At 46.8% G+C, this 25,185-nt stretch overlaps 1 protein-coding gene across 4 annotated transcripts in view; it reads left to right on the top strand.

Annotated features, from left to right (window-relative positions):
- Nucleotides 1-25,185, top strand: part of Chd7 (chromodomain helicase DNA binding protein 7) — a 176,542-nt gene that overhangs the window by 14,980 nt on the left and 136,377 nt on the right. The window contains exon 1 of one of the 4 annotated variants that reach the window (XM_029475874.2): nt 15,088-15,247. The exons of the other annotated variants lie outside the window; for them this stretch is intronic. The gene's annotated coding sequence lies outside the window, so the exon portion shown is untranslated. Of the gene's footprint in view, nt 1-15,087; nt 15,248-25,185 lie in introns of those variants that run through there. 4 annotated transcript variants of the gene reach the window in all.

Raw genomic sequence — 25,185 nt, 5'->3', positions numbered from 1 at the left:
CGTGGCTATGCTTGGTGGGCACTGATTTTATGAGCTTCTGCAGTTATGCACAGAGTTGCAGGCTGTTCTTGCTGACCTTTTGGTCTGACTTTACTGTTGTTGCAGGCATGCTGATGTAAAATTATGATTGCACTAGTTTTTAGGAGGTATTGGAAATGTTTCCCCTTGCTTGGAAGTACAGGGTAATGTGACCATATGGGTGATGGCGACACTGCGTGTGAGAAAGTGCTAGGACTTTGTGTTGTCGAGGTGTGGTCAGCGTGCTAGCAGTGAAGTAATGTGAACAGAGTGGGCTACCATTCAGTCAAAGGCCCTGGTAGGAACCTGGTAGCCCACCCAGACAGCCTGCGGGGGCCAGGGCAGGGCTTAGTGTCCCGGCACCGTCTCATCAGGGTGGCTTTCTTGGAGCTGTGGCCCTTTGGAGAGGGACACAGCACTGCCCCCCACTTCTGCCCACTTCTCTCAGCCTTCATTCTCAGGGCCTGCCTCGGGAGGCAGGGAGTGTTGTCCAGGAGAAGGGCAGCAGGTTGGAGAGTAAGGAGAGGGTTGGCTTGTGGTGTGATTGGAAGTTCAGCCTGGGTGAGATTCTCACCGAGGTTACACGCTGGAAATGGAGATGAAAGGTTAGTTTGGCAATGTGTGATGTATTGCATTTAGAGAGAGACTAGAGGCATAGTCAGAGGCTGTTGAAATAGCCCAGTCAGGAGGTGGTGGGACTTTGTTAAGGGCAGGGGAAACGGACTGGAGGATGAAGATAGTCTATGGCGAGTGTTGGGACCTGGGGTGGGGTGGTGGATGATACCTGAGTGTACTCTGAGGGGTCAGGCCCCACCTCAAACAGGAAGGGACCAATCGGAGGAGGAGAAGAGGAGAACTTAATTCATCACTAGGTTACAAAAACTTGCAAATTGTGTGAGTAATTTATGCTAGGCACCAAAGGAACACAGCTTTAAGTATAGCACTTAGGCTCAGCAGGGGCGGGTCACTGGTAAGTTAAAACCTAGCTTGGGCTACCTAGCAAAACCCATTCATTCTCACACCATCGCCCCACCCCCGGATTATTACTGAGAATAGCCCTTCTCTTACCAAACTGTGAACATTTAAATGGTTACTTTTTCCCAGAGTGTGATGAGACCTTATTACCTTGCTACTGCCAGAGTCTTGAAACAAACAAACCTTTGGGAAGGCGGTGTGTAGCAAGGATGCTTATATATGGCCACAATAGGGTGTCAGCCATGCCCCGAGAAGCAGTCTGGAGGCCTGTCAGCTGTTACAAGAGAGCAGTCACACTGAAGTTGGGGATGGTTTAATTTATGCTGTATTATGTTAGAATATCATGTAGACAATGCAGATCACACTTGAGGACAACAGAAGGTTTCAAAGAATAGAACACAAAACATATGTTAACTGTGGTTAGATCCGTCATAGGAAAAACAGAAGAAAAATATATCAATTTAAAAGATAGTTTAAAAAAATGGAGAGTTATAAAGACTGATAGTTTCCTATAGTTAAAAGCTGTGATGCTGGAGTTGACCAGCTCTGGATTGAATCCATACTGAGCTGTCTACTAGCTGTGGCTTTGAACAAATGACTAACTAGTTCTGCTTATCAGTAGCAAGTTGCACAGGACTTAGGACTCAGTTTCTTCACCTGCACCTGGCGGTGGTGACAGTGCTTCAGCCAAATGGGGATTAATACAGTAGTGCATCCGAATACCGTACTCTGCTTTGTGCACTGATAGCACTTAATAAATTAATTAACTCGCAGTAGTTTTTATTTCACTATTTCCTTACCTTTTGTGTTCATGATGTTATACTGAGAGGATTGTAAAATCAGAGAAGACAAATGACACGCTATATGCAAGTTCATAGTTTTTCACCACTTTTGTGGTATAAACAGGGAATCTTTTGAGTTTTAAGAATAAATTTAACTAATTATAGCTCCCTCACCCCCAATGCAACTTTGCTTTAAGGGTTTTTTGTTTGTTTGTTTGTTTGTTTTCCCACCCCTTAGATTGGCTTGCCAGTATTGGAAGTATTTTCCTTACCCAAATAAATTTCCTTCTGTGGCCACCTAAATTTAGGGGACTTCCCTCCTTTGTCTTCCAAAAAACAAAAGCAAACATACAGACATATCCTTTAAATATTTTATAGATGAGATCTGAATTTGTATTATTAACTGTGTTTAGCACGCAGGTTTCAAACCCATTTACTGCTGGCTCCTGTGTATCTGCCTAACATGTAAGTATGGTTTTGATACGTGGGAGGTGGAGAAATCCCAAGAGACTGACTGACGTATATTTGAGTTGAAAGGGTCACTGAGTCCTGGTGAGAGTCCGTGTAGGATGGGAGCGGAGGATTCCGGCCGTTGAAACTCCTTCACCTCGCATTGGAGCAAAGTGCAGCTTTAGTACAGTCTGGAGACACTTTCAGGGCAGTGCGCGTGTGCATGTGTACACATACAAAGACACACATACGCTCAGATATAAAGCACACATACAGGCACGCACATGCACGCACGCATTACGCATGCACTGGGCATGCACGGAGTCTTTTTTCCTACTGGAGACTACAGGTTTTCCCTTAAAGTCGCTTTAGAGGTTCTGCCTCCCTCGCTTCACTCTCTTTGGTCTCTGTTATCTTCTGAGGCCCACAGGAGTGTGAGAAGAGACAAGCAGAGACAAGGCTGATATTTGCTCTGAGTTAATCACCAGTAAGGGGCCAGTGGTTACCCAAAGCCTAAGCCACAGAATCCGGACATAAACAGTTGTTTTGTTCCTATTTTTCACTAAATTTAAGAAGGCATCTGCTATGTTAAAATATTAAAAAAACTTTTTTCTTTAAAAAGTAATGACTTCTTAGTTTGCAGTCACATTATTTTACATTTTTTCCCCACAGAGTAAAAGGAAACATACTTGAATGTATCTGAAACGGAAACTAAAGCCATTTTAATCACAGCTGGTATGGCTCCTTACCATACAGCCCCACCAGACAGCGCACAGCACAGTACAGCTTAGAGAGTCTTGCTTCCACATGATTCTGCCTGGCTACTAGATCCAACTCAGGCAGACAGCTCTTTATAGTGTCACTCTGCCAGATGCTGTCAATACATTGAGTACCATAAAACAGTGTCACCAGGATTGTCAAGAGTGATGACAAACTCTATTAAAACTAACACAGTAAAGCAAGAAATGTATTGCTAGCCACCATGAATGAGGTATCTGAGTCTAGATGTAGTGTTAGCATTAGACAGTACCGTACGTGAGGTAGGGAAACAGCTCCTGACTCACTTTAAGGTCAGTTACTGAGGAATGCAAAGCAAGAAGGGATCACTTAGATTTTTGCATCTTGAATAATCTGAGAGGACCGTGCATTAGCTGATGGATGGGTTAAGCCTGTGAAAAGCAAGAAAGGAGAGAGGACTAGAGGAAGACAGTGTCTTGTGGCTTCTGTGTGTGTGCACATGGGCATGCGTACCGGCATGCTGACACGAACATGCCTCCTTATAACCCGTGCCTCCTCCACAAGAGAAAAAAAAAAGTACAGGGTAGATGGTTTCCTTCAGAGGCAGATGCGTTAGATATTCTTAGACATTCTTCCTCTGCCAGCCATAGAGAATGATTTCATGTAAAATGATAGTCATTTCAAGATTTCTAACATGTCTAATTAGAGGTTTTAAGAGGAAGCAGGGCATGGGTGCTGGAGCTGAAGGCTGCCAGGGCTCAAGGCCTGGGATTGGTTTCTTTTTGTCCGGGGAATTGGGCTTGTGTATAAACAGAGCAGTGAGTGGGTCTTCTCCTTGTCTGGCATATACTAAGTGTTCATTGAATTGAGCCAGGACCAAGGCTTGGATGCCAGTGACCAAGGCATACTCAGAGGAGGTGGAGGATTGCTGGGCCTCAGTTGTCCTTAGGAAGCCTGGAGCTCGTGGTAAAGATGGCTGTCCTACTTTTCAGGCATTGAAATGGGCAGTGCACAGTGAGGACAGCATCAGTGTTCTTGAAGAGAATTAGGAGACCAAGGGCGTGCTAACCAACCGTAGGACACCTCCTGCTTACATATCTGTCAGAGTCTTTCATTTCCCCTTTTGTCTAGTGAAATGTGGAGTGTGCTCAGCTAACCAGAAAAGCTGTGTATAATGTAAGAGGCCCTCCTTCAGCTCTGGTTTATACAGAGTTAGCTATAGAACCACATATTTAATGCCACCCCAAAGTGTGTGACCACTCAGATGAACTCAGAATTTTGAAGTCACTTCCAGATTGATACCTTTTGTTGGGGGCTGGGAGACAGAGTCTCACTAGGTAACTCTGCCTAGCCCAGAACTCATCATGTGAATGGGGCTGGTCTTAAACTCACAGAGGTCTGCCTCTGCCTCCTGAGTGTTTGGATTAAAGGCGTGTGGTACCACACCTGGCCTTACACAGTGATATCTTAACCATTGTTTCTGGTTCTGTAGAGCTAGGCCTGTTCTATGGCACCCACTCCTTTTTTGTCTTTGTTTGTTTTGTTGTTATTGTTTAGAGATGGGGTTTCTCTGTGACACTGCCTTTCCTGGGACTTACTCTCTAGGCCAAGCTACGTTCAAACCCTGAGATCTCCTGGCTTTGCCTCTGGAATGCTGGGATTAAAGGTGTGCGCCACCACCCTGGTGACTGTTATTCTTTTTGCCTGGGATTGACCTCAGATGTAAGCAGCCCTGTGTCTCCTCGCTGTGAGAGGAGCTTCTCCTTCTTCCTTCCCGGGGCCTCTCTGCTGCTGTTTCAGGGAGGAAACGACACAGAAATGAGAGTAAGAAACAAATGCTGAAGGACCTAGTTCATCACCTGTGCCGAGCTCTGCTCAGTCCTCTTGAGGTACTCTCTTGGTATGAAATGGGATAGTGAAGTGGGCTTTGTAAAAAAAAAAAAAATTCTGTTCGTGTGCCCAGGGCTCAGGAGAACCCTCCGGGAAGCTTCTTGCCTTTGCACTGCCTGGGTCTGCTGGACTCTGCACTGGTCATTTTCCTGTGCCAAGGGTGTGCTTGGCTGGCTGACATGTGCTACTACCCAGCAGGCCTTGGAGTTGAGTGGTGGATGCTTTGTGAGGCAGCACACAGAACGTTAGAGATTGTGGGCTCTGTGTGAGGACCTGGTTCTTAGCATCCTGACCCATGTGATCTTGGGAAAGTTGCTTCATCTCTGAAGGGGACAGTGGTGCCTGTGCATGTATTCTAAAGGAGCGATGAGAGGAAGGCCAGGGCAGTGGTGGTGCTGCTCTGGCCCCTTGACATTGCCTTATAGCACAGGACTGTTCAGAGAGGTGGCCTCACGGATTTACAGCAGTCTGAATTGTGTCTTGGTGTTCGACGAGAGTAAGTTTTGTGCATACTATGTTTAGGCTAAAAATAATCTAATGGAAGGTGAACACAATGCAGTATTTTCCAACATGAAATTGAGGTAGTTCAGAACGTCATGTACAGTAGCAGCAATTCAAATAAATCAGCAGACTGCAGGTGAAATGAGGCTGGGGGCGGGGGGAATGAGGGTGAATGGATATGAATACATGAATGAATGAATACATGAATGAATGAATATGTGAATGAATGAATATATGAATGAGGGAATATAAATGAATGAGATTGGGTATGTCTTTATAGGTTGCAGCCCTGGGCTACTCAGCAGCTCTGAGAGAGTGTGTGAAATGCCCATGGGCCAGTTTGTTAGGGACGCAGGAAGTGGGGACTATGGTGGAATAGATCCTGACTCTGAGTCCCAGACTTTTGCAGCAGTGGTTTTGTGTACCTGTACAAAGAAGCCCTACAATCTTTGTACCTTTCATTTTACTTCCCCATGTAGGCGTTACTGTTAAGTGTATCACTGGGGAGTGGATTTGTTTGTTTGTTTGTTTCTTGAGACAGGGTTTCTCTGTGTAGCCCCGGCTGTCTTGGAACTCACTTTGTAGACCAGGCTGACCTAGAACTCAGAAATCCGCCTGCCTCTGCCTCCCGAGTGCTGGGATTAAAGGCGCGTGCCACCACTGCCCAGTGAGTGGATTTTTTTTCCCCTGTGGCTGTATTGGGAGTTCTTTGCTGGGAATGAGAGGGATGTTCCTAGACAGTACAGCTTCTCTGTATAGTTGGATGTGAATGTGGAAAATACTTCAAACTTTCCCCTTGCTCTAGCACTAATTTTTTTCATACATGTTGAGGGCGCAAAAGTGGGAACATGCAGAAGTTTAACCCCCCCCCCCCCCCCAGTTTCCCTTTTCTATTTAGTTCAAGCATTCTTTCTAACTTTGACCTGAGTGATTACGACAACTGAATTCAGGTTGCGTATGTATTCCCCATCCATCACAGCTTCTGAGAAGACTGGACTCCATTGAGCCCTTTGAGCTGAGACCCTCTAGCTTGAGTTCTGGGAAGATAGACTGGTTTTGGTTGTACACTAAAGCCCACTGTTTTAGACTAGTCTCTCCCTGCCAGAGCTTCTCAGCAACTGGGGAATGGGGCACAGAAGTGACAGAGGAGAAGTGACAGAGCAGATTGACAGAGGAGCCTCAGTCCTAGTGAGGTTTGCCAGTTATCTGTTGCTCTGTTACAAATGGCCCTGAAGCTCAGCACTTTTAAACAGCAACCATCCTGTTCACTTACAGTTCTGTGAGTTGTCAATCTGTACTGATCTCAGCTAGACTCCACCCACATCTGTGGTCAGCTGGCCGTTGGTGACCTCACTAAGTTGGTTAGCTGGGTCTATGCGTGCGGCGCGCGCACATACATATACATACACACACACACACACACACACATACACACACACACATGAGTGCATGTGTGACTTGGCTGTGTGCTGTTGGTTATGTGTCTCTTCTGTTCCAGGAGACCAGTCCAGGTTGTCTCACATAAAGGTAGTGGGGACGGCAGCCTCTGTCCCTGCACCTGTGGTTGGAGCATGCCACATGGACAAGTGGCATAAGAGGGATGAATCTGGGAGGCTGTGGATGTGCTAGACCACAGGGCACTGTATTTGACAGTGCATGGCTCTTTCTTCTCCGTTTTCACGGTGGTAACACACACAGAGTTCACCATCTTAACTGCTTTTCACTCTTCATCTTCTCTGTCACGGCCACCTGTTTCTATCTTTCTGGCCTTGTAAAACTGATAGTCACTACACAATAATGCCCTGCTTCTTCATGCCCACACATAAAATGCCTTTGGCCAGTAGTGGGTCATAGCATTAAAAGGAGTGGCCCCAGGGAGAACATGGTAAAGTTCGCTGGGTTCTCTTCCTCTCGTGGGTTTAGGTAGGGTTAAGGGTAGGAAATAAAAGAGAAAGCCAAGGAAAGGAAGCTATTTGGGGTTTCTTTGGTTTTCCTCATTGTGAATTTCGATTTTGGAAACCCTTTCAGAGTCTGCTCTTGAAATCCTACGGCTACAGTTCTGTCAGTGAACAATCGTCAACACTCTGCTCCCCTCTAAGGTAAATGGACAGTGTTTCGGTCGCCAGACCCCTGCCTGAGAGTAACTGGGACAGGATTGCTCCAAGTTCCCGGAAGGTCTGTCCCACCAACAGGCTGTCCTCCAGGCCCCTGTCTGAAGCAGCTGCCTCAGATCCTCTCCGCCCCCTCGACTTTTCTTCTCCACCTTCCTGGGCTGTCAGGCCTGGGCTACCCTTCTGCTTATCTGGGCAGCAGCTCTCGACCCCCAGCCCTCTGCTGTCTGTATCACCTTGTCACATCACAGCTGTCTCTCACATTGTCTCTCACGACTCACCCTGTGTCCCTGTTCCCTTCAGCATGGCCCACTCCAGAGCACCAGCTCCTGGGCTGTAACTGGGGTTGTGTTGTAGGACTTTCTCTCGATCCTCTTGTCCATCATTTTTTGCAGCAGACTTTCCCCTCCTTAAACCCATTCATAGAAAATTCTCCCTTTGAAATATTTCCTCAGCACGGCTCTGTTTGAACATGAATTGTTTTGTCTCAACCTTTCCCAAAGGCAGTAGCTGTTTCATGTTCATTAATGGACCTGAAAATTGCTTATCCTAAAGACAGTCCTGATGTCTCTGGACTTGGTACCGCTCTGACTGTGGGGGGTAGTGATTGGTATTTTTTTATTTATTTATTGATTGATTATATGTAAGTACACTGTAGCTGTCTTCAGACACTCCAGAAGAGGGAGTCAGACCTCATTAAGGATGGTTGTGAGCCACCATGTGGTTGCTGGGATTTGAACTCCGAACCTTCGGAAGAGCAGTCGGGTGCTCTTACCCACTGAGCCATCTCACCAGCCTGTGATTGGTATTTTTTTTTTTTTTTTTTCGAGACAGGGTTTCTCTGTGTAGCCCTGGCTGTCCTGGAACTCACTTTGTAGACCAGGCTGGCCTCGAACTCAGAAATCCGCCTGCCTCTGCCTCCCGAGTGCTGGGATTAAAGGCGTGCGCCACCACGCCCGGCGTGATTGGTATTTTTAAGGTTTATTTTTACTTATGGGTATGGATTGTGTCTCCCTGTGTGTGTGTGTGTGCATGGCGTGTGTATGTAAGCCGTGGAGTCTTAAGGGGGCAGTGGATCCCCCTAGAACTGGAGTTAGAGATGGTTGTGAACCATTCAATGTAAGTGCTGGAACTGAACTCAGGTCTGATGGAAGGACAGTGCTCTGTAACCACTGAGCCATCTCTTTAGCCCCACATGTTCTTTAAAAACATTTGAACTTTACATTTATTGTGATAACGTGGGGGGATGTGTGTGCAAGTGTGTGTGTCTGTGCACATGTGCCACAACACTGGTATGTGAACGTCAGAGCTCTCTTACTACATGGGCTCTGCAGAATTGAACTCGGGCTGTTAGTTTTTCCCACTGAGCCATCCGGCCAGCCATCTGGTGACTGTTTTATTGTGAAACAGAGGGAGCAGCAGGTGGTGAGGTGGGTAGTGGAGGCCTCTGATTTGATTGGGACTTGCAGAAGCACCCCCCCCCCCACCCAGAGGACCATCGGGAGCTGTAGCTGAGGCTCCTTCCCACGCTGCTGTTGCTGCACTGGGACCCTTGATCTGAACCCCGAGAATCACGGGGAGCAGATATTTTGGTTGAACCATGTGGCCTGGAGAAGGTTGTTCCTGAGACCGGTCGCAGTGCCTTGTGTGTCCTGGTGAAGTCCATGTGAGAAGTCGTAGGGGTTTGATAGTGTGGGGCCATGCATAGAGCTAGAGGTTACTGGGTGGATTAAATGTGGGAGCACATTAAACGGTGCTGGAGTGATGGCTCAAGGCTGCTCTTACAGAGAGAAGGAGGCCTGCGTTTGATTCTCAGCCCCCACAGGGCAGCAAACAACTGTGTGTAACTCTTAGGTCCAGGGAGTCTGACACCATCTTCTGGCCTCCACAGGCACAAGGCATGAATGTCACACATTTAAATGCAGGCAGAAACACTGTACTCGTAAAACAACCATAATAATAAAACCTGTGGGCACTGTAGAGAGAAGAGGGTATTTTGGATGACTCTAGCTTGCTTCTTTGCCCAAATAGCCCGCTAGCTAGGTGCAAAGGTTCATGGGGCTACCCTTAGCTCTGTGGTGTCTCTGAGAGACATTGTCCAGGTGTGTGGCCTGGCTAATGTGAGTATTGGCTGCAGTTTGACTCCCACTTTCTTCTGCTCCTTATGCATTGACAGGGCCATCTGACTATGCGTTGGACTACAGTGACTCCTGGCCAGGCACCAGGTTCAGGCTCGCAGGATTGATTTCTCTTTTCCTTTTTAAGCTAGGTGAGGTTTGTCTCCTCAACCTAACAACAACACAACCAAACAAAAACCAAACAAGTGGCAGGGCCTTGAGAGTGCAGTGGCACGTGGGCAGGGCATGTTTGAAAGGTAGGATAGGAAGGAGGTGGTGGACGAGCCCTGCAAGTCAGGACGGATGGAGACCCCAAGCTGATGGTCAGTTGTGCGGTCAGTCGTAGGAGGCGGCGAATGACTGCTTCACAGGATAGTGGACCTGGGCAGTGGCTAGCAGGAATTTGCATTCTTAGCCACTGAAGGGGCTCCTTCTCCCTGGAGAGTGGAAGGGAACTTATTGAAAGGGATGCCTTGTCTCTGCAGTCAGGGTATCAGGTGATTGGGAATGCAGAGGCGTGCCTGTAGACAGATGCACACTTGCTAGTTCACAGTGATAGTGGATAGTTAAGTGGTTTTATTGAAAAATCAGATTTATTAATTGAGACTGAGTGTGCTATCCAGTTGTTGTTAAACCCTGGCCTGTGCATGTTGGGCAAGTGATCAACCATGGATCCCATTTCCCGTCCTGGAAGTATGAATTGCATCTAAAAGATATCTCACTGATTCTGTCATATTTGAAAACAATAAATGCAGTAAATATAGATCATAGAAAATTATTCCTAACTGCTTTTTGAATGTTACTGGTTTTATTTATAATAAAAATTACTAAATTAATCTCAGAGAGTAATAGTGACAGGAAGTCTGTGTTTAGGTTCCTGGACTTTAGAGAATCGTATACCACCCGTCTTAATGAGATTTGAAATCAAGTGGAAAGGTCCTGCGACCCGTGTGGCAGAAGAAGCAGGGAGCTGAGCTGCATGGAGGAGCAGCCCCTCACGCCTGTGCACAGGACAACATCCTACAGGAAAACGAACCACATTTGTACTGGTGTAGTTCTTGCCACACTCTTCACCATGCTGTGGCACTACAACCTGTATGGGGAAGGGACAGAAGCCCCAAGGCTGTGCTCAGAGATGATGGGAGATGTATTGAGTGTAAGCCATGTTGTGCCATTCAGACCGTCCTAAAAACACCCATGAGATGAAACTTTTTTTGTTTTCAAAGTGAGCCCTTGCAGTGGAACTGTGGTAGCAAGGAAAGTCTGATGGAGGCCCTACCCTGCCCGCCCCACCCCACCCCGCCTCACCCAACCCCACCATTATACTGTATTGATTTTCCTTATTTAACCTGGGAGGTGGTACAGTGAGTTTTCTGCTTGTTTTTTATTATGCCCATGCAAAATATTTTTAAAGTGGTTGAAGTTTTCATTTGGAATGAATAGATTGAACTATGACTGGTTGTTTACATTGGCAGCATTCAGGAAGTAGGAATAATTTGTATGGCATATTTTAATGATATTTAATCATTTTACATACATAGTTTAGGATTCCAGGGAATATTTTTGTACTTGACCAGAAGTTTGCATATGGCTGATAACAGTACATTTTTGGTTCCACTGTGGTACGCAGTGAAGGCATGGTGGCATGTGTGTGAAGCTCCCTGCAGTAGGGGCAGAAAGATCTCAAGTGGGCGGGAGCTGGGTAGTGAAGCTGTCTCCAAATCACAAACAGAAAAGTTGTTGCTAAATCTATCCTTTTCTCCTTCCCTGTTTTCTCTGTCCCTCCTCTCCTCTCCCCTCCCCTTCCTTCCCATATCTTTCCCTCTTTTAATTTCTTTCTTTCTTCTTTTTGGTTTTTGATTTTTCGAGACAGGGTTTCTCTGTGTAGCCCTGGCTATCCTGGAACTCACTCTGTAGACCAGTCTGGCCTTGAATGCAGAAATCTCCCTGCCTCTGCCTTCCAAGTGCTGGGATTAAAGGCGTGTGCCAGCACAGGCTCTCTTAATTTCTAATTTTTCTCCTTTTTAAAAAATTTTATTAGATATTTTCTTCATTTACATTTAAAATGCTATCCCCAAAGTCCCCTATACCCTCCCCCTGCCCTGCTCCCCTACCCACTCACTCCCACTTCTTCGCCCTGCCATTCCCCTGTACTGGGGCATATAAAGTTTGCAAGACCAAGGGGCCTCTCTTCCCAATGATGGCCGACTAGGCCATCTTCTGCTACATATGCAGCTAGGGACACGAGCTCTGGGGGCACTGGATAGTTCATATTGTTGTTCCACCTACAGGGTTGCAGACCCCTTCAGCTCCTTGGGTGCTTTCTCTAGCTTCTCTATTGGGGGCCCTGTGTTCCGTCCTATAGCTGACTTGAGCATTTTTTTAAAAATAGAAACAGGATTAGGCTACTCATACGGTAAAGCATGCCCGTAACTCTGCTTACTAAGCGCCATTGGCACGGTCAGCACATATTTAATAAAGAGAAATGGCTGCATAGTACTCCACTATCATGACCCGCTATAGTTTACTGTTTGTGTTAAGAATTTATTTCTTATTTTATGAGAATTTCATATTCACATATCTCAAAACAAAACATATATAATGTGTTTGGTCAAGCCCACCCTCATTTCCAGATATGCCCATGAACCCCTACTCCCTTCGTTTTGCTTTAAAACCTGTTGAATTCACTTAGTGCCACCAGTGTGTGCCAGGGCATAGGACCATCTCTTAGAGAGAGCATGGCGGCCTCTCTCTCCCAGCAGCCATCGTTGCCAGCTCTTCAGCTGGGGTTAGGGCTTTAGGCTCTCCTCCCTTCCTGCCATGCTACGGTTTTGTCTGGCCTGATCTTGTGCACGTCGCCATAACTGGAGTGAGTTAACACCTGCCTCTGCCCTGTTGGGTCTTTAAACTGTTCTGCTGTGGCCATCCATCACTTCTGGCTCTTACATACAATCTTCCTGCCCCCTGTGCAGTGATGATGCCTGAGCTTTGGGAGAAGGGAGTATGATGCAGATACATTTGGGGCTGGACCCTATGCTGTCTCTTACTCTCCGCATGTTGGCCAGTCTCGGTTAATGCCCATCTACTGCAAAAGAGGGGAAGGTCCTCTGATAACTACTGAGACATGCATTAATTATGAGTGTAAGGATAAATCAGTAGCAGTCAGTTTATATTACGGCTGATTCAGCAGAATAACAGTAGTAGGTTGTTCCCTGGGCCTACTGCCTCTCTACGTTCTTAGCCGTATGATAATGGTAGCAGGCATGGCTCTAGCCTTGCAGAGCAGGCTTGGAATCCAAGCAGAAAGTCGGTGGTTACTCCAGTAACATTTGCACCTCTGATGTACCAGTGTGCATACTTTGCTGGTCCAATGGTTGTGACATCACAAAGTATTGGCAGCCAAGTGAGACTGATGACTACTCTAGCCCCAACCCTGTCCCCTGAGCACACACAGCACCTGCAGCACTAGGAACTCTAGCCAGTAGGGGTGAGTCCTCCAGCTCAATGCCAGCTTGATTTCCCCGTGTTCTCTGACTGAAGTATGTGGTGTGTTCAGTAACAGGATCTTACCACCAAGTTCTGGTGGGCAACTAAGAGCAATGGCTATCTATAGACCACGATGTCTGTGGTGGGAAGTGGGGCGTGAGGACTGTGGGACCTCACTGGCTGCCAACTCACTACCGACCCTGGGATTTCTACTTGGTGGCCTCTGATGGTGTCTAGAATTGTCCCGTTGTAGGGTAACGTGATTTAAACATCTTTACAGATGTGTGTGTGCATTCTTAAGCACTGTGCCCAGGGTTAGTCTGGCCAGCACTGCTGAGGAGTCAAGGCAGCAGCCGACCATTTGTCCCAGTGTGTAACAAAGCTTGAAAATTCGGCAGTAACCATTAGACTATCACAATGTGGTGTAAATGATTATGTACCTCCAGAGGACAAAACCTCTGTCAGTTGCCTCTGATGGGACACTTTTAAAACCTCGTCAGTAAAAAGACTGATGATTTATGAAGTCAGCATGTTGCAAGTATGTGTGTGTGTGTATGTGTGTGTGTTTCACATATGCAAGCACACATTACTAATCTACAAAACTGTTTAAAATACTGATATTAAGATTCCACTTAAGAGTTGAATTTGTGATACGTGTTTGATTTAATAGGAAGGCCTTGTCGCAGTCTCTTGTGGCTTTAGAACTTAACTCCTGCATTCACAGAGGTGCAGATATTGCAGATAACTGGCAAATGTAGATTGGAAAGTACTTAGTAAAACAGTAGATCTGTGTGCATGTATGTGGGTATGTGCGTGTGAATGCAGGCACCCTAAAAGCAGGACCCTTGAGGACAAGGTTCCTTTGAGACTAGAGGCATCGGGGCTCTTGGATTTGGAGTCACCCAGTCCATGTGCTGGGAACCAAATTCTGGGCCTTTTTGAGAGAAGAGCTTTTACCTGTTAAACTCTTCTTCAGTAGCAGCACAAAGTTGGTAGGGGTTCCAGTTAAATGCTATGAGGGATGTCCTCGCTTGGCAGAAGCTCTTCTCCCTGAATGCAGTTCATAGTTCCTGCTAGGTTTGAAGATCACCACTTACTGTTTTCCCCTGTATCACTGAAAAACTTAGGTCAGCCTCCCCTTTGCGTATATGTGGGTGTGCACACATGACTGTGTCAAGGCCAGGTGTTATTCCCAAGGCACCATACACTGTTAGGTTTCATTTTGAGGCAGGGATTTTCACGGGTCTGGAATTTCTCAGGTAGGCACTACTGGCTGTCCAGTGAGCCCCAGTGTTTCTGTCTGGTTTTGTCTTACTAGCATGGAGATCGCAAGCATGCACCGCTGTACTGGTAACCGTGGGTTCGAGGAATTAAACTCGGGTCAAGTTTGCAACATACGTGCTTTGCTGCCTGACATACTCAGTCCCGATGTAGTATGTCACTTACTGTGTCGGACATCTTACTAACTGATTAACAGGCTGGGCTAATGAAGATAGTTCATACGTTGCCTTTCTGTACGAGCCTGCGTTGAAGGACTTTAATCACAGTTATGGAAGGAGGATTACTAGGCTAGGATGACTAGTAATAGATAACCTACTTGACACTTGTTCCAGCTGAGTACAGATTTGAACCACATGTGTGTCTGGCTTGTCAAAGCACTGTGCTGACCAGTGTTCATAGGTAGCAGTTAAGACTGCTGGTGGGTTCCTGCAGCAACCATCGTGCATGAGATTAAAGCAGGCGTGGCTGGGCAGAGGGTGTTTTTATATTAAGAAAAGGGCATGGTGTCGCACACCTTTAATCCCAGCACTCGGGAGGCAGAGGCAGGCGGATTTCTGAGTTGAGGCCAGCCTGGTCTACAAAGTGAGTTCCAGGACAGCCAGGGCTACACAGAGAAACTCTGTCTCGAAAAAACCAAAAACCAAAAAAAAAAAAAAAAAAAAAAAAAAAAAGAGTCTTTGTTGACTCTACCCACAGCACCTAGCCACTGTCTGATACATCCTGTGTGCATTTGAGTCTTTAAATAGAAATTGAAACTGTATTTACCGGTGAAAGAAAACCTTAGTTGTACTAAAAGAAAATGTGCGCCTTTTGCCTTAGGAAGGTGAATATTTGCTCGTGCTAACTTTGTTGAAGTTGATAACTTACTATCCTGACATACAAGTAGTTTTTGTCACAGGTAAGATCTAAGATGATAGCTATGTTATTTTCTTGACCACAGTAATCCTTTAGCCAGTAACTGTGTTTACCAAAACAGCATGTTGAATACCTTGAATATCTACACTATAAACTTCAGTTTCTTACCTGTAACAGCAATGATAAAAACAAAAGATCTTCCTACCTTAGCCTCCTCAGTAGCAGTTCTGGAGGGGTGCACCACCACGATGGCTATAAATACAGTAGTTAAAAGAACAGTTTTACAGCAGGGTTTAATGTGACAGACAGCGGTAGTTTGTATGAGTTCACAAGTGTATGCTTTGTTAGTGGTGGTAGGGTAGTTGACAGTTGAAATATGGATTGCTGATGATCTTGTTGCCTCTCTGATTTTCTTAACTCTAACAGTCACTGAAATATCAGTTCTTAGTGTCTGCAAACATTGATTGTTTGGGAGAAATATTTTTACAGTACAGTTTCATCATATTTCATTATAGCCTTTTGTCCATCATTATATTTACTTCCTCCCTTACCTTGTCCCCCTGCCTCCTCCTCCCTTCCTTCTGATTTCCCTTCCTTCCCCCCAGATAATCTCTCCTCTTCTGCTTTCTTATGTATATATTACCCCATTCCTTTAAAAGGTCTTCCTCCCCTTTCACGATCTGCTTTCTAGCTTCATGTACACACATATAAATAAATGCTATATGTATGTATGTGTGTGTGTGTGTGTGTATATATATATATATATATGTATATGCATATAACTTCAAATGTGCATTTAAGAGAAAAACATACAGTATTGTCTTGGTATTGATTTCATTTAACATCATGGTTTGTGCGTGTCTTTGTTTGTTTCTTTGTTTTGAGTCAGGGATTCTCTGTGTAGCCCTGGCTGTCCTAGACTTGCTTTGTAGACCAGGCTCACCTCAAACTCACAGAGATCCGCCTGCCTCTGCCTCCCTAGTGCTGAGATGAACTCCCGGCCTTAACATAGGGATTTTTATCTACAGGGTTGGCTGTGATGGTTCTTGGAATGATTACAAAAATGGACTGCATTCTGGGAGAAATTATTCTAGTACCAGTCATCTTTGTATCTTCAGTTAATAAATAGGGAAGAGTCCCTGAAAGAAGTTTTAGATGCCAAAATACATGTTCTTAATTGACTGTAATTTTCCTGTAGATTTCTTCATTCACATGCCCTCTTTCCCACCACCACCCCTTCTTTCTTTGCTGATGGGGCTTGTCTCAGCAGCAGCCATCTCCCCATTGGCTCCAAAGAGCCTTCATCTGGAAGCCACAGTGTACCATGGCTGCTGCATACTGTTAAGAGAGAGGCACCTTTGGAAGCAGCATAGAAGACAGGCAGATGGGCCCTGTGTGCTGTTCAGAAGGAGGCATGTGCACGATGTGGCCTTGGGAAGGTGAGCAGATGCTTGTGCTAGCCTTGTTGAAGTTGGTAAATCACCATTCTGACATACAAATAATTCTTGCCACGTTAAAGATGAAATTCTAGCTATAGTTGAGACATTCAGTGTCTTTTGAGAGCATAGATCCATTTTTACTTGCATTCTAAAGTCTCAACTTTTTTTTTGAAATCATGTAATGTTCTATCCGAGTCCTTAATCTCTCGGTATTTTAAATGTTTGCTTCATGAAGTGCAACCTGAAGCACTGGGCTGAAGGCTATGACTTTAGAAGTACAGCTCCGTCTGTACTGCAGACAGTGGTGCTGGCTGAGATGTGGATGGAGCACGGGCATTCACCCCCAGGATTCCTCCCCAGAGTACTTGAGGCACGCATGGCCACTTCTGCCCGGGCTGCCCAGGTGGGGCGGGGTGCACGCAGGCTGCTGGGCTGCTTGTCTTTGGACGGAGCCCAGGGTGGCAACAGTTTCTTCTGCTGGACCTGTTTCCATGCAACACCAGCAACTGCCTCTTCCTGCTTATCCTGTGACCTTGACTGGGAGACATGTGGTGAACATGGCGTGCTGGCTCAGGACTCCCCGCTGTTCTGTCTGCTTACCAGCCCTTGGCTCCTTGAGCTCTTCACAGTAGGCTCTCGACTATCTAGCTTTATACTATGATAGAGTGTAAACTGTTCATAGTTAAATGCCTTTACTAATTGGAGATCTATACAGCCGCATATTACAGCTTTAAAGGAAGGGCAGGGACTAACCCAGGGAAAGAATCTCGAGGCCAACTGAGTCTTCTTCATGGGTAGGGCAGATGAGAACCAGCCCAGGGAAAGATGGCAGCCTCATCAGATACTCCTGGCGGCCTAGTGACTTATAACAAGGGTGGCATGTAATTAGAAATTGTCCCTGTCTTTTCTGAGTACTGATGAAAACCATGGCTCAGAGGTTAATTCAAATAGTAATTAATATGGGTCCCTGTCAGTACGGGGTGGTAATGAAATCTTTCCTCATTTGATGACTTGGGCTTAAATGTTGAGCAGCGAATGGGAAGGCTGTTGCTCCTCATCTTACTAATTGTGGGGAGGCTCCATCAACTGAACACAGAATGCGAAGCACGGGACTTTGTGTCCTGCAGTTGCCATCAATAGAAGCTATGGCATGGCATAGAGATAATACTATTTTATTTCCTCTGTCACTGGTGTCTGTTATATAGAGCATACATCACTAAGTCCTCACGTACTGGCTGGCTGACCAGATCTTTGAATGTTCTTATTACCCCTTACTGGTACAGCACATTTAGGGAACAGTTTCCTAGATAGTGTTGAGGGTTACAGTGCACAGACAGATTGAGAGGGTGACTGGGCGGTGCCTAATTGACTCGTAAGTAACACGGATCCTCCTTCTCTTTAGACCAACTCCATGCGGGGTTGTTTACTAAAGTGATTTTGGTTGATGTTCAGGCAGGACATCCTAAGAAGTAACTTCAAAAGCTTCACTGAGTAAATTGCTTAAGGTTGCCATCTAATTTTGAATTGTTTGTTGGCTCAGTGACATTGGTGTGATCTGAATGTGATGTTTGCTTTCGTTCAGAGCAACATTCATTTTACAGGAAGTAGCCATAGAGAACAGAACTGCAGCATTTGAGGACTCAGGCGTTCCAGACACACGGACAGGAGAGGAAGACACCTTGCCAAGCAGGTGTAGAGAGGGGCCTCATGCCTCTGCAGCTCCGTGCTCAGTGCTCACTCCGCTGCGATCTGCATTGTTTGGGCCCCTTAGAAGCCAGTCCCAGACAGCCTATTTTATCTTAAAATACTTCAGTATATCTTCTTAAGAAAAGAGAGCATTACTTCTCAAATTAATTTGTTTTAGGTGCTTGGTGGACATTTTGTGGAGTTCCCTCCCTCACCCCCACTCCACCCCCAGTGGAGAAGGACGTGCTGTTAGAGAAGGGGTCTGCACACTTGTGTTCCTAACTGGCTTGGTGTGAGCAACAGGCTGCTACAGGACAGTCAGGATCAGTGCGTTTACTTTGTTTTTGGAGCAGCCACAGAATTCTAAGCTGAGAATGGCAGGGTCAGACCTTTCTTTCTTCATAGCAGCTGCATTATCTTGGAGGTGCTGGTGTCTAGCTCCTGGGAGGCGAGGGCTTTGGGGAAGGCAATCAGAGTTGTGGAGGTACTTGATCATGCTGCTGGCCTGTGAGTAAACCAGCCAGCTTCTAGAGGAACTCAGGGGAAGCACATTGGTCTGCCATCGAAGAAACCTTTCCTTCACCAATTCCTGCCACTTTCCTAGGAGCATCAGCTTCTCTGTGGCTGTCCCATAGACAGGGAATGTCAATATGCCTTCCTCCTTCCACTGCCTCACTAGTTTAGCACCAACTACGATAGAGTCCTGACTTTATTTCAGACAGCTTGCTCCGGCTCTTAGGGATGTCCCTGGATGAAACTTGGCAAAGCACAACAGTCCGGTGTGGGGTGGGTCCAGGGGAGCCCATAGGATGGGCATAGTGTTCCCCTGAGGTTTTTAGAGTAAAGTCATGGCTGGGCTTGAGTGGGTGGGGACCGAAGACCGGAGAGAACTTGTCAGGAGGGCCCCGGATGTGAAGCACAAGCAACTGTTCCCACTGGCTGCACCTCAGGCCCTGTACACTAGGTAGACTGTAGCTACCAGTGCTAGGACCTCCTTGTATACCAGAGCGACATGGCCAACCTTGTCAACTCAGAGTTCCCTAAAGGAAGGCCATTGGATAACATGATCAGGTGGGCAGGGTGGTGGCGGTTTGGGGGACAGGAAACCTTTGCATTGTCCCATCTTAGGACTCCCAGGAAAGTGCATAATGGTCAGAGCCATCCAGGCCTAGGCCGCCTAGCATCCCTAAGGAGGCCTGCACAGTTCTTTCAGTGCTCTTTCTCCTATGTCTTTGTCTCAGGTGCCCTGCAAGCCCATTCTGTGCCTGGAGTCCCGCCCATCCTCCTCTCCTCCAGGGCTGTCTCCTCTTATCACTTTCCCAGGCTGGAAGCCCTGGTTAGGCTCACAGGCCACTCAGACTCAGTGGGGCGTCAGTTGTCATAGCCCTCAGGGCACTTGTTACCACATGCTGTTATGCCTGCTTGTGGGGGAGGGGTCAGGAAAGATGGAGATGGAGGCTGGGGGCTGTGGTGGGATCTATGCTCAGCTGTTTGCTCCATAGAGAGCAGGGGTGGAAGCAGGGGGTGATGGAAAGCCTGTGACAGAGCAGGGAGGGACCATTCTGCTGGCCACCAGTCAAGACAGGGATTCAGATTTCTAAAGTTGGGCAGGGGGTAGGGAGCAGCTAGAACACTGTTCCTGATCAGCTAGCTCGTCACAGGTCCAGCTAACACCACCAGCAGCCATGGTGACAGGATTTACTTCCCAAGAGGTCAGTGTGTGGCTGCCTTTTGGAGTACACTTTTGACTAATAGGGATGGGTGAGCCATTACTGTCCTCCCAGCTGTACGTATGCATGGAATCAGGCACCAGCGCTCTCAGTGAAGGTTCCAACATGCAGAGGTCCCTGGGATGCCTGGGTTCCTCTTAGTCAAGGAACTGCTTCTCTGACTGGGCAGCAGCCCAGTCCAGATTAGGAAGCCTGGTGGTACAAACAAGCCTTGCTGAAGTCTCCTTAGCCCTCATTTCTCTTTTGTGCATGGTAACACTGTGTTTTAAAATACGAGCAAAACAAAGAGCAGCCAGAGATGTGAGAGGAAAAAAATGCCCCATGCACTTGGTATTAGGGACAGGACCCAAAACTTGGTGCAAATGAGGCAGGCATGCACTACCACAGAGCCATCCCCCGAGTAGGCTCTTGCTTTACCCCTAACACCCAGTACTACAGTAAGCCTGCTGGCTTTTATCTTACTGTGCACCATATGGCCCTTTTCTTGCTCCCCATGCTGGCCTCTGCGTTCCATCTCTTTGCAGCCTAGTGGTCGTCTATGAAAATGAGGCAGAGCTGGTCCTTCTCCTGAAATTGTGTCTAAGGCCTGGTCTCCCTCATGTGAGACCTCTCTGCGTCATGGAGACGCCTTTTGCCCCAGTCTCCCCTCCATACCTCCCTCAAGATGGGCTCTTAGTCCTTACTGTCCTCTGGAGGTTCCTGCCCTTTCTCTGTCCTCCAGAACATTGACTTCTTCCAGCCATCTCATTCTTCTCACGGCCTTCCACTATACCTCAGCATATCTTCCCAGCCAGGTGCCTCCCCAACACCCAGTTTAAGGCCAGAGCCCCTGTGTTAAAGCCCCGTCTACCTGTGACTTCTTTATACTTGTTTGTTTACTTTTTGCTAGGGTGTAATCAAAGTACATGACGAGGGGTTTGCCTGCAGTGTTTACTGACGGGTGCCCAGTTCTCCAGCAGTATGTCGGCTTGGTTGGCTGGTCCTTAGTAAATACTTTACCCAGAGGGAAAAGTCTTTGGAGCTCTTTCCAATGGGTCTTACCTTTTTGATGTTGCTGATGATGAAACTTTGCAAGTGAGACAGCAAATGCTGCTGTGCTACACAGAATTCAAGGCCTAATAGTCCTAATGGTCAAGTCAGGTACCTCCCCCCCCCCCCCAACCCACCAAATGTGCTTAGCTTTACCTTGAGCCTTTCTTTGGCTAAGTGATGCTGAGCAAGGCTAGGTTTTCCCAAAGTACATAGCCCCGGATGGAGTAATGCCACTTCCCCCTGTTTCCCGGGGTGAGTGTGGTGGACTGGCGAATGTGATTCATTCTGTCTTGGGGGGAAAGTACATATATAACCTTAGTGCTTTGTCAAGCCAGGATTATGGCGGTGGGTATGGAAATTTAGTGTGCAACCCTGCCGTGTCATGGACTTGAGTATAATACACATACTTCCATTTGTTATTAGACTCGGCAAGACCTTTGTGTTGAACTTTTCTGAGAAGCCAGTTATTATTTTAGAGTATTTCCAGCATTGTGCACTTTGCCTATGTAAAGACAGATCTAACTAATACAGACTTGATACAGAGGCGGCCTTGGCAGTGGCACTGTATGAACTCCATCTTCTCTGTTGCTTTCTACTTAGTCTTAAAGTGGCAGGGTTTGGGGGAGGGGAGGGGAGGATGCATTGAGAAGTGTGAAATTAGGAGCCCTGAAGGTTGATGAAGTTAAGCTGTACTGTGTACTAGAAACATACTGCAGTTTGGTTCGTGTTAACACTGATTGCTTATGGTAAATAACATGTCACCTAGGGGTAGGGAACTCTGGCAATGACAGGCTTGCTTTTTTGATCAGAACAAGTCAATCATTACAGATGACCTGGATGAAAATACTTTGGGAACCCTTTTATTCAAACTTTAGCAGCTGTGCAGAGATTAGGTAGGTGTCCGGTCTCCTCTTTAGCTGGAATGTGTTTGCAGATTCAGAGATGTTTGTTTTTTTTTTTCCCCTTCAAATTCCCTTGGAAGTCAAGTACATGTCAGCCTTGAATGACACATCTTCCTGTTATTAGTGTTGATTAACCAAGCTAGGGGTTAGTTTGTCTGGCAATTAATGGAGCGGCTGTTAGCCACCACTGTGGAGGACCTTGGCTGGAGAGATGCAGGGACCTGTAGTTTCTGCTCTGGACATGTTCACCTCTGGGGCCCCTCCTTATAACATGCATAGGATAGGTGCATGTGATGCGCCGAGAGTCACATGAAGGCAAGACCAACCAAGTGCCCACAAATCTTCTCCCCTGCGGGTATTCGCCTGTTAGGAACCAAGGCTTCAGCCTGGGCAGGGTCGAAGCCACGTCTGTTTGAAATGGAAAAAGAATTGTCATCCATTATTTCTGTTGACATCTGGATGTCTGTAAATAAGCTCATCCTCAAATGTTCCCGACCATAAAGCATGTCTGAAGTAGGCAGAGGGAACTCCAGCCCTGTCAGCTTAGGCACGCCATTCTTATGTCTATCTAACCAACTTTTCCCACTAGACTCTTGTGTCTGATCTTTTCATATTGATGCAGAGAGCCCAGTTTTTCTTTCAAGTAGTCAAGCTGTCCCCTGCTCCACGTGACTTCCTGTACCTGACCGTGCCAGTGGCCATTTAAACCAACTCAGTGTTCACTCTTGAAAATGCTGTGCAGTTATCCAGAAGCCTTTTACGTATGCTAGTGTGTCTCTGTTCATCCTCTGAGTGTGCTCCTGGAAAAGGGCTCAGGAGCACATACTCCTGCAAATGGGGTAGGACCTGTCCTTTTTCTGCACCCGCCAACTCTGAACACTAGAGCTCTTTGCCAGTTCGTTAGGGAAAATCTTGCCTGTTGTGCTTCCTCAGACCCATGCTCTCTCCATCACACCAGCCAGCTTCTGTGATCACTGTCTGACTGAAGGGCAGACATTGCAGTCCGGAAGAGAGTGGTTTAAGGCTCTGCCTCAAAAAGCAGTCTTGGAGAGTCGGGGGTTATCACCTGTGCTCATCAGCAGAGTTCTCAGTCTCCACTCCTGTAATGGGGGTGGGTGATGAGGATTAAAGGGACTTGTGCTTTGTGATAAGGCCTCTGCTTGATACCTGTCTAGTTACCACATGGCAGCCACACCCTGGAACTTGTTCTCCCATTTTGCCTGTGGGGATCCTGCACCTGTCTAGCTGCTTAGGATTCTCCTCAGCCCTGGAATTCCCTTGGCAGTTGCCCCTCTGCAAAGAGGCTCCTGTTCTTTTTGCCGCTCTGTGCCGCAGGCTCTGTAGGTGAGGTCTTGGACCAGCAGCATCCGCCATGGCAGATGACTGAGCACAGACTCCTGTTCAGCATCACACACTCAGTTGTACATCCCTCCTAAATCATAGGCTACCCTTGTCTTAGCACTCCCTTGCCCCCACCCCAGTGTGGAGACGGGCTCTTAGGAATGAACTAAAAGTAAACTGAACAAGAGTGGGATCCTGATCCAGGATGCTTGTATGGTATCCTTGAAGATAAGAAAGATGGGGCTGGAGAGATGGCTCAGTGGTTAAGAGCACCAGCTGTTCTTCCAAAGGCCCTGAGTTCAAATCCTCATGGTGGCTCACAACAATCCATAATGAGATCTGACACCCTCTTCTGGTGTGTCTAAAGATAACTACAGTGTACTTACATAAAATAATAAATGCATTTTTGGGGCCAGAGCAAGTGCCCCGCTTTTAAATCTTTAAAAAGAAAGAAAGGAAGGAAGGAAGGAAGGAAGGAAGGAAGGAAGGAAGGAAAGAAAAAGAAAGAAAGAAAGAAAGAAAGGAAGGAAGAAAGGAAGAAAGGAAGAAAGGAAGAAAGGAAGAAAGAAAGACAGTTAGTTTTCTTTCTCCTAGCTTAGAAGAGGTCACATGAGCACTCAGTGAGATGGCTGCCTCAGGATGAAACTGACCGCCTCAGCACCTTGACCTTAGCCAGCCTGCCTCCAAGAACTCGAGAGGCAGTTTCTGTTCCAGTCGCTGTGTGCAGCTGAGTGCAGAGCTCTGGCATGGATTCATTGGAGACACTACCAGGGCGGATGGGTGCCTGCCTCAGGCATTATTGTTTCTAGGCCAGTGGTTTAAACATCAAACTGCTTCTGCAGACACGGGTTGTGTTTCAGATTTAGGCAGCATGGGTGGGCGTGTGGAGTCACGACTCTTTAACAGTTCCCACTGGTGCTGATGCCGCAGCTGCCACATGACGAGTGGAAGAGCACCGGGCCGGGTAGTGTGTTGAAGAAGTTCAGGCAAGAGCTTAGTATACAGGTAGGGATTTTTTACCACCCAGCTGCAGAAGTGGTTCATACTCCAGGAGCCACTGTCTGTGAGGCAGGGGTAATATTTACTCAGTTTATCTCACAGGATTGTTAAAAGTAGATGCATGAAGAGATCCATTTGAACCTCCTTTGCTTTTCATGCAAAGCAGTCTGGTGGAGCAGGGAGTATGCATCGTTCTCCGCCAAAAATAAAGAACATATGAGAATACTGACGTATCCTAGTGTAAACCACAGTCTAAAGGGGTCTCCTTCCGTTCTGCACTGTACTGCTTCACAGGGTGCCAGGACTCGGGCTCCTCTCTCTCCACACCCAGGACTCCCTGCGTCTCTCTCCCTACACCTCACACCACCTTCTCTTGAAAGTCTGCCTGTTGGCCTGGTGGCCTAGATCACAGTCTGTGGCTCCATATTTGGATCCTTCTCTGTCAGGAATGTCTGGATGTCTTCGAGACTGTGGGATGGAAGCTAAGGAACATGCTGTGCTTCTTCTCAAGTGCGCTCCTGCTCCTATGCAGGGCTTCTCAAAAAGATTTAGTTGTTTTATCACCTAAAGTGTGTTCTAAGTATGCTTTATATATGTGTGCATATGTATTCACACACATACACACATCAGCACCTGCACGTATACACTTAGACAAGTAGAGTTTGAGGAATGCTGTGTTCTCAGTGATGTTTTCAGTCAGTAACGATGTTACTAGAACGATGTTCTAGTCATTAAGTACCTTGGGTCTTCAGTGAGTGTCTCAAGGCCATTGTATACTCTTAAATCCCACAGAGTTTCTGTGACTCATATCTATTGATACTTGTTATTTTAGACATTAAACCTTGCAATTTT

The sequence above is a fragment of the Mus caroli genome, unplaced genomic scaffold, assembly GCF_978045245.1.
Source record: "Mus caroli unplaced genomic scaffold, Mus_caroli_1 scaffold_6, whole genome shotgun sequence".
Lineage (NCBI taxonomy): Eukaryota > Metazoa > Chordata > Mammalia > Rodentia > Muridae > Mus > Mus caroli.
Note: the sequence above shows the minus strand (reverse complement) of the source record. Positions and strands in the feature narration are given on the sequence as shown.